At 41.0% G+C, this 6,548-nt stretch overlaps 1 pseudogene; it reads right to left on the bottom strand.

The window, feature by feature from the left end:
- Positions 1–1,218: 1,218 nt before the first annotated feature.
- LOC107566671 (uncharacterized protein K02A2.6-like) lies at positions 1,219–3,275 on the bottom strand (annotated as a pseudogene).
- Between the last annotated feature and the right edge of the window lie 3,273 nt (positions 3,276–6,548).

Here is a 6,548-nt window from a genome sequence, read left to right as displayed (position 1 = left end):
CTGATCTGACAATTGTCCAGAAGACAATCATTGACACCCTTCACAAGGAGGGTAAGCCATAAATAGAAACCTGGGCTTCCATACCCCCATCAGCAGTGCCACAAACTGATCACCTCCATGCCACGCCGAATTGAGGCAGTAATTAAAGCAAAAGGAGCCCCTACCAAGTATTGAGTACATGTACAGTAAATGAACATACTTTCCAGAAGGCCAACAATTCACTAAAAAAGTTTTTTTTTGGTCTTATGAAGTATTCTAATTTGTTGAGATAGTGAACTGGTGGGTTTTTGTTAAATGTGAGCCAAAATCATCACAATTAAAATAACCAATGAATTAAACTACTTCAGTCTGTGTGCATTGAATTTATTTAATACACGAGTTTCACAATTTGAGTTGAATTACTGAAATAAATGAACTTTTCCATGACATTCAATTTTATTGAGATGCACCTGTACTCGTCCGAGCATTGTGAGGTTTCCGCACTCTCTGTCGTGTTTTGAGGGGAGTTAACCTGTGTTTTGGGTCCAAAAGCTGATCAATGTGTCTACGCCAAACTATGTTGGTACCCACTCATACAGTGTAAGGGAGAGGTCCAGTCTTAAACAATATTGTACCGGGTTGCCACTTTGGGTGTGATTGTCTATAATCTCTAGCAAGCACATTTTGACCAACTTGCAGGGTTCTGAGCACAGAGCGTTTCGGATTATGGCTATACTGCTTGGTTTGCACATGTCGGCGCAAGTCAGGTTTAAGTAAGTCTAGACGTGAGCGGAGACTTCTTCCCATAAAGAGTGTGGCTGGATACTGACCTGTGATTGAGTGAGCGTAGTTCCTATAGGCCAAGAGAAAGTTTGCAATCTTGCAGTGTTACTCTCTCCCCTCCCATGGCTTTCAGAGACTGTTTCAGGGACTGAATAAAGCGTTCAGCCAGGCCATTCATTGCAGGGTGGTAAGGAGCAGATGTAGTGTGCTTAATTCCATTGCCCTTAACAAATGACTAGAATTCCTCTGAGGTAAACTGTGTACCATTATCGCTGACCAAATGCTCTGGTAGGCCAGTGCGGGAGAACAATTTGCGAAGCAGTTAGTTACTCTCTCCCCTCCCATGGCTTTCAGAGACTGTTTCAGGGACTGAATAAAGCGTTCAGCCAGGCCATTCATTGCAGGGTGGTAAGGAGCAGATGTAGTGTGCTTAATTCCATTGCCCTTAACAAATGACTAGAATTCCTCTGAGGTAAACTGTGTACCATTATCGCTGACCAAATGCTCTGGTAGGCCAGTGCGGGAGAACAATTTGCGAACAGTCTTTGTGGACGTAGAGTTTTTGACAAGAAACACTTCTTGCCATTTTGAATATGTGTCCACTAATACCAGGAACATTTTGTCAAGGAAAGGTCCCGCATAGTCAATGTGGACTCGCTGCCAGGGACTGGTGGGAAATTCCATTGAAGTCGTTGAATTTGTTGACACCCAGAACATGTTTTAGCTAGATCTTCAATTTGGTGGTCTAGACCAGGCCACCAAACATAGCTTCTAGCCATGCTTTTCATTTTAACAACACCTAAATGCCCTTCATGTAGGGCAGAAAGTACCCTGGCACGTAGCTTGGGTGGCACGATCACTCGGGTACCGCACATGACACATCCTTGTGTTACAGAAAGCTGTTCACGGCGGTTTGAGTAGTCATGAAGCTGTGGATCACCTTTAGCTGGCCATCCTTTCATGGTCAGATCAAACACCTTGGCCAATACAGGATCTCGATATGTCTCCCGTTGAATTTGAGCACTCGTGACAGGCAGGTGTTCCATTTGAGTGATGTGAAACATATCCGTGTCATCCTCGACCTCCTCTGGTTTCTCCTGAGGAAGGCGCGACAATCCATCTGCATTGCCATGATACTTTGTGCCTTTGAACTCAATTGAATAGTCATGACTACCAAGGAATAATGCCCAACGCTGTAGTCGTGCTGCTGCCATCACCGGAACACTTTTACTAGGGCTGAAAATAACCACTAAAGGCTGATGATCAGTAATCAGAGTGAAGAGTTACCCATAGAGGTACTGATTAAACTTCTTCACTCCCCATATCAATCTTAGAGCTTCTCGATCAATCTAGGCGTAGTTGTGTTCTGCAGCAGTCAAGGACCTAGATGCAAATGCGATCTGTCTCTCAGATCCATCAATCATTTTGTGAGACAATACAGCACCTATTCCGTATGTCGACGCATCGCACGCAAGATGCAAGGAAGGACTAGGGTCATAGTGTGTTAACACAGTCTCTGAAGTAATCAATTGTTGAGCTGCTTTGAAAGCCGTGTCACACTCTTTGGACCACATCCATTTGTTTTCCTGTTGTAGCAACACATTCAGTGGATGTAGCACTGTGGACAGATTTGGCAAGAATTTGTGATAATAATTCACAAGTCCAAGAAATGAACGAAGCTGGTTCACATTTTCTGGTCTTGGTGCCCTGAAAACAGCATTGATTTTATCTGGGGATTTGTGAAGGCCATCCTTGTCAATTTGGTGTCCAGAGTACTCAACTGAGTCTTTGAAAAACTCGCATTTGCTTTTGTTCGCTCTCAGTCCATACTCCACAAGCCTTTCAAGAACAGCATTCAAGTTTGATAGGTGGGCGTCATCGCCATGGCCAGTGACTATAATATCATCTAAATAGCACTGTGTGCCTGGAATCCCTTGCAAAACTTGATCTATTGCTCTTTGCCACAGCACTGGTGCTGATGACACCCCAAAAACAAGTCTGTTGTAGCGGAAGAGACCCTTATGTGTATTTATTGTCAGGTAATTTTTCGAAGATTCTTCTACCTCCATTTGTTAATATGCCTGGGCCAGATCAATTTTTGAAAAACGCTGTCCACCTGATAGTGAAGCAAAGATGTCCTCAATGCGAGGCAATGTGTACTGGTCCACCTGCAAGACTGGGTTAATTGTGACCTTGAAGTCACCACAAATTCGTACCTCACCACTTTTCTTGACAATTGGAACAATAGGTGTGGCCCAGTCAGTCCAGCTTACTTTAGACAGGATTCCTTGGTCTTTAAGTCACTTTAGCTCAGTCTCCACTTTTGGGTGTACCGAATATGGCACAGGGCGTGCCTTGTGAAATTTTGGCTGCACATCACTCTCAATAGTAAGCCTTGCCTTTATGTCCTTCAATTTTCCAATGCCATCTTGGAAGACTTGTGAAGATTGCTCTAGCACATGCTCTAATTTGTCTTGTACAGAGCACGTGGTTACCTTGAGGGTAACTTGCATGGCTTTTATGGATTGTCAATTGAGCCGAATGCTCCTAAGCCATTCACGTCCAAATAAGGGTACTCCACCCTTTTTCAGCACATAAAGGTCCAGAGTGCACTTTTTGTTTTCACATTTTACTCTGACCTTAAGTTTTCCCATTGGAGCAATTTTCTCTCCTGTGTAGGTCTTAAGCATTATGGAAGTGCGCCTCAATTTCAGTTTGTCAAAATGGCCTTTGTAATCCTTGTATGAAATTATTGACAGCGCTGATCCTGTGTCAAGTTCCATCTTCAATTTTACTCCTTCAATAATAGGAGTCACCCAGATAATTTTGCAATCTGTCTCTTTAAGAGAATGCCGCTCAATGTATGAAAAGCCTGCTATATCAGAGTTGTCTGAGTCAGGTTAATCCAGTTAATTGATCTTTGCATTTCTTTTTGCAAACGTCCTTCTCTTCTTCTGATTTGGTTTTGTTTTATACATTTTCTGTACGTGTCCCTTTCTATTACATTGTCTACACTCCTTCTCTTTAAACTAGCATTCAGCAGGGTCATGTGACTTTTTACCACAACTGAAACATACCGACATTTTGTCACTTCGCTTTGTTGCAAATTTGTTTACGTGATATTCAGCTGACGCCTTTCTTTGTAATTCCAGCGCGCCTTTCGCGGCTGTCTCCATAGAGACTGCGATCTCTAGTGCTCGTGTCAGAGTGAGTTCTCTCTCAGTAAGCAGCCTCTTTTGCGTTCTCTCACTGTGCAGAATGTAAACAAGTCTATCTCTGAGCACGTCAGACAATTTGCCGAATTGGCAGTGCTCTGCGAGCTTCCGGAGCTAGGCCATGTACTCCGATACGGATTCTGTCTTTTGTTGATTACGCTTATGAAAGCGAAAACGCTCCACGATTATCAAGGGCTTTGGATTCAAATGCATTTGCAGCACGTTAACAATTTCTTTAAGTGTTTTCTCAGCTGGCTTTACTGGTGCAGTTAAACTGCGCAAGAGGTTGTATGTTTTCGCCCCCATTACACTCAAGAGAACGGCCATTTTTCTCTCGTTCCCGATGTCATTGGCTAAACAATACTGTTCAACTCTCTCCACATACGTCGCCCAGTCTTCCACCGTACTGTTAAAAGCATCCATTTGTCCGACACACCCATACATTTTCGTTTCTTCTTTTGTTTTAGTTGATTAATGTATATCTCCTTTAAACAACTCTGATGCAGTTTACTCACGATGCGTTAGGCCTACATGTGACCTCCGCCATCCGTAGCAGACATTTTTGGCATCTCTTTCACGGTAGGCAAGACACAAATGCTTCCAGTGTCTGTAGTTTGTTGCATGAGAGGTTCCTTTTAAATCTCCTCACCAGTTCTGTTATGTTTGTGCACTTACATAACATAAGACAGACACTCAGATCGGAGCTTAGCTTGAACACGTCTTTACTGAGCAATTGCAATTATCACATTCAACAATAGAGTGCGCAAATGCAGAATACTTTCTTTTTTTAGTAACTGACTCAATACACAACAAAGATGAAATGAAAATAACATCGAACATTTTTTAAAGCTAGTCTTTCAGAAATACAGTGATATAAAAATCTGTCAGTTTTGATATTGTGGTGAGTGCCACAAATAAATAAATGTATGGGAAACACATCCCACAGCACAACCACCTGAGCTCATTCTCTTATACATTCTCTCTCATACTCTTCACCTTAACTTTAACTGCGTTTGTAGCCGGCGCCATAGCCAGACTGATAAACAAACACAGACCGGAAGTTAACTTCGGGCCAGGCACGTGCGTCCGATGAAACCGTCTATATAAAGCTTGAAGCATCAGAATTGGCATCGGTGCACCATCGATCACCATGACAAGAAATCGGTACTCAGTATTGGCTGCAAAAATCCTGATCGGAGCATCCCTACTTTCCATAAGTCACAGGCAACTCACACCTGTTTTATTTTTGAATGCATTTATAGTTACATTAATTACAATAAATTACATTATGTAAGGAATAATTGAAGACAGACCGTTGAATTATTAGAAAATAATGCACACGCAAGGTGATTTTGGACCCATAAAAACTATTGCCACAAAGATGTTAGAAAATATTTTTTTCTTTGAAGCTAGAAACTGCCAATAATACAAAAGCAAAAAAATAATAAACTAATGTAATAAAACATTCTCAAGCTTACTGAAGGCAAGTAAACACTCCAAGTATTACTTACAAGCTAAATGATAAATAAATATATTACTCAAAATAAATTACATTATGAATAGGCTAACTGATGAAGGGCCGTTGAATTATTAGAAAATAATGCACACCCAAGGTGATTTTGGACCCATAAAAACTATTGCCACAAAGATGTTAGAAAATATTTTTTTCTTTGAAGCTAGAAACTGCCAATAATACAAAAGCAAAAAAATAATAAACTAATGTAATAAAACATTCTCAAGCTTACTGAAGGCAAGTAAACACTCCAAGTATTACTTACAAGCTAAATGATAAATAAATATATTACTCAAAAATACAAATTAAATATATATTTTTTAAGTTTTTCAGATAGTAGCCTAGTAAAGGCTTCTAGAAATAGCTTACTACAGACATTTCATGAAGTAATAAATGTAAAAATAATCTTCACTGTATACATTAAATATAGATTATTCTTATTAAAGTTAATAAGTGATTCAGTCAAGAGCAATGAGTGATTTTCTCCTTTTCTTTTGTTTGATTAACATTTATGACGCAGTCAGCGGCTGTTGTTTACGCTGTTGCTTTAAGATCTGACGCATAGATCAAATATTTTGACACATCTGTATTTCTCCCAACTGTTCAAGTTCACTTAAGACAAAACCGACTGCATTTACATGAATAGTCACCACAACCCATCGGCTTTCAAGTACTGGACAAGACTTAAAAACACATGCAAATACTGAATATCACTTTCGTGATAATGCATTGACATTTCCGTCAACTGACCCTGGACTCAGTTGGACTCTGACATATTTTCAGAGTCCGAAAGGCTCGAGTCCGAGTAAAGTCCAAGAAGAAATGCATCCGAGTCCGTGACAAGTCCGAATCCTTTAAAAAACTGTAATTGAGACCGGACTCGAGTCTGAGTACGAGTCCGAGTACCCCAACTCTAGTGCAAAATGTCAAAGTGTGAGAGGATCAGCGCATGCCCAATGCCACACACACACACACATACACACACACACACACACACACACACACACACACACACACACACACACACACACACACACACACACACACACACAACCACA

This window comes from Sinocyclocheilus grahami, unplaced genomic scaffold, assembly GCF_001515645.1.
Source record: "Sinocyclocheilus grahami isolate Dianchi unplaced genomic scaffold, SAMN03320097.WGS_v1.1 scaffold26.1, whole genome shotgun sequence".
NCBI lineage: Eukaryota > Metazoa > Chordata > Actinopteri > Cypriniformes > Cyprinidae > Sinocyclocheilus > Sinocyclocheilus grahami.
This window is presented reverse-complemented; position numbering and strand designations above follow the sequence as displayed.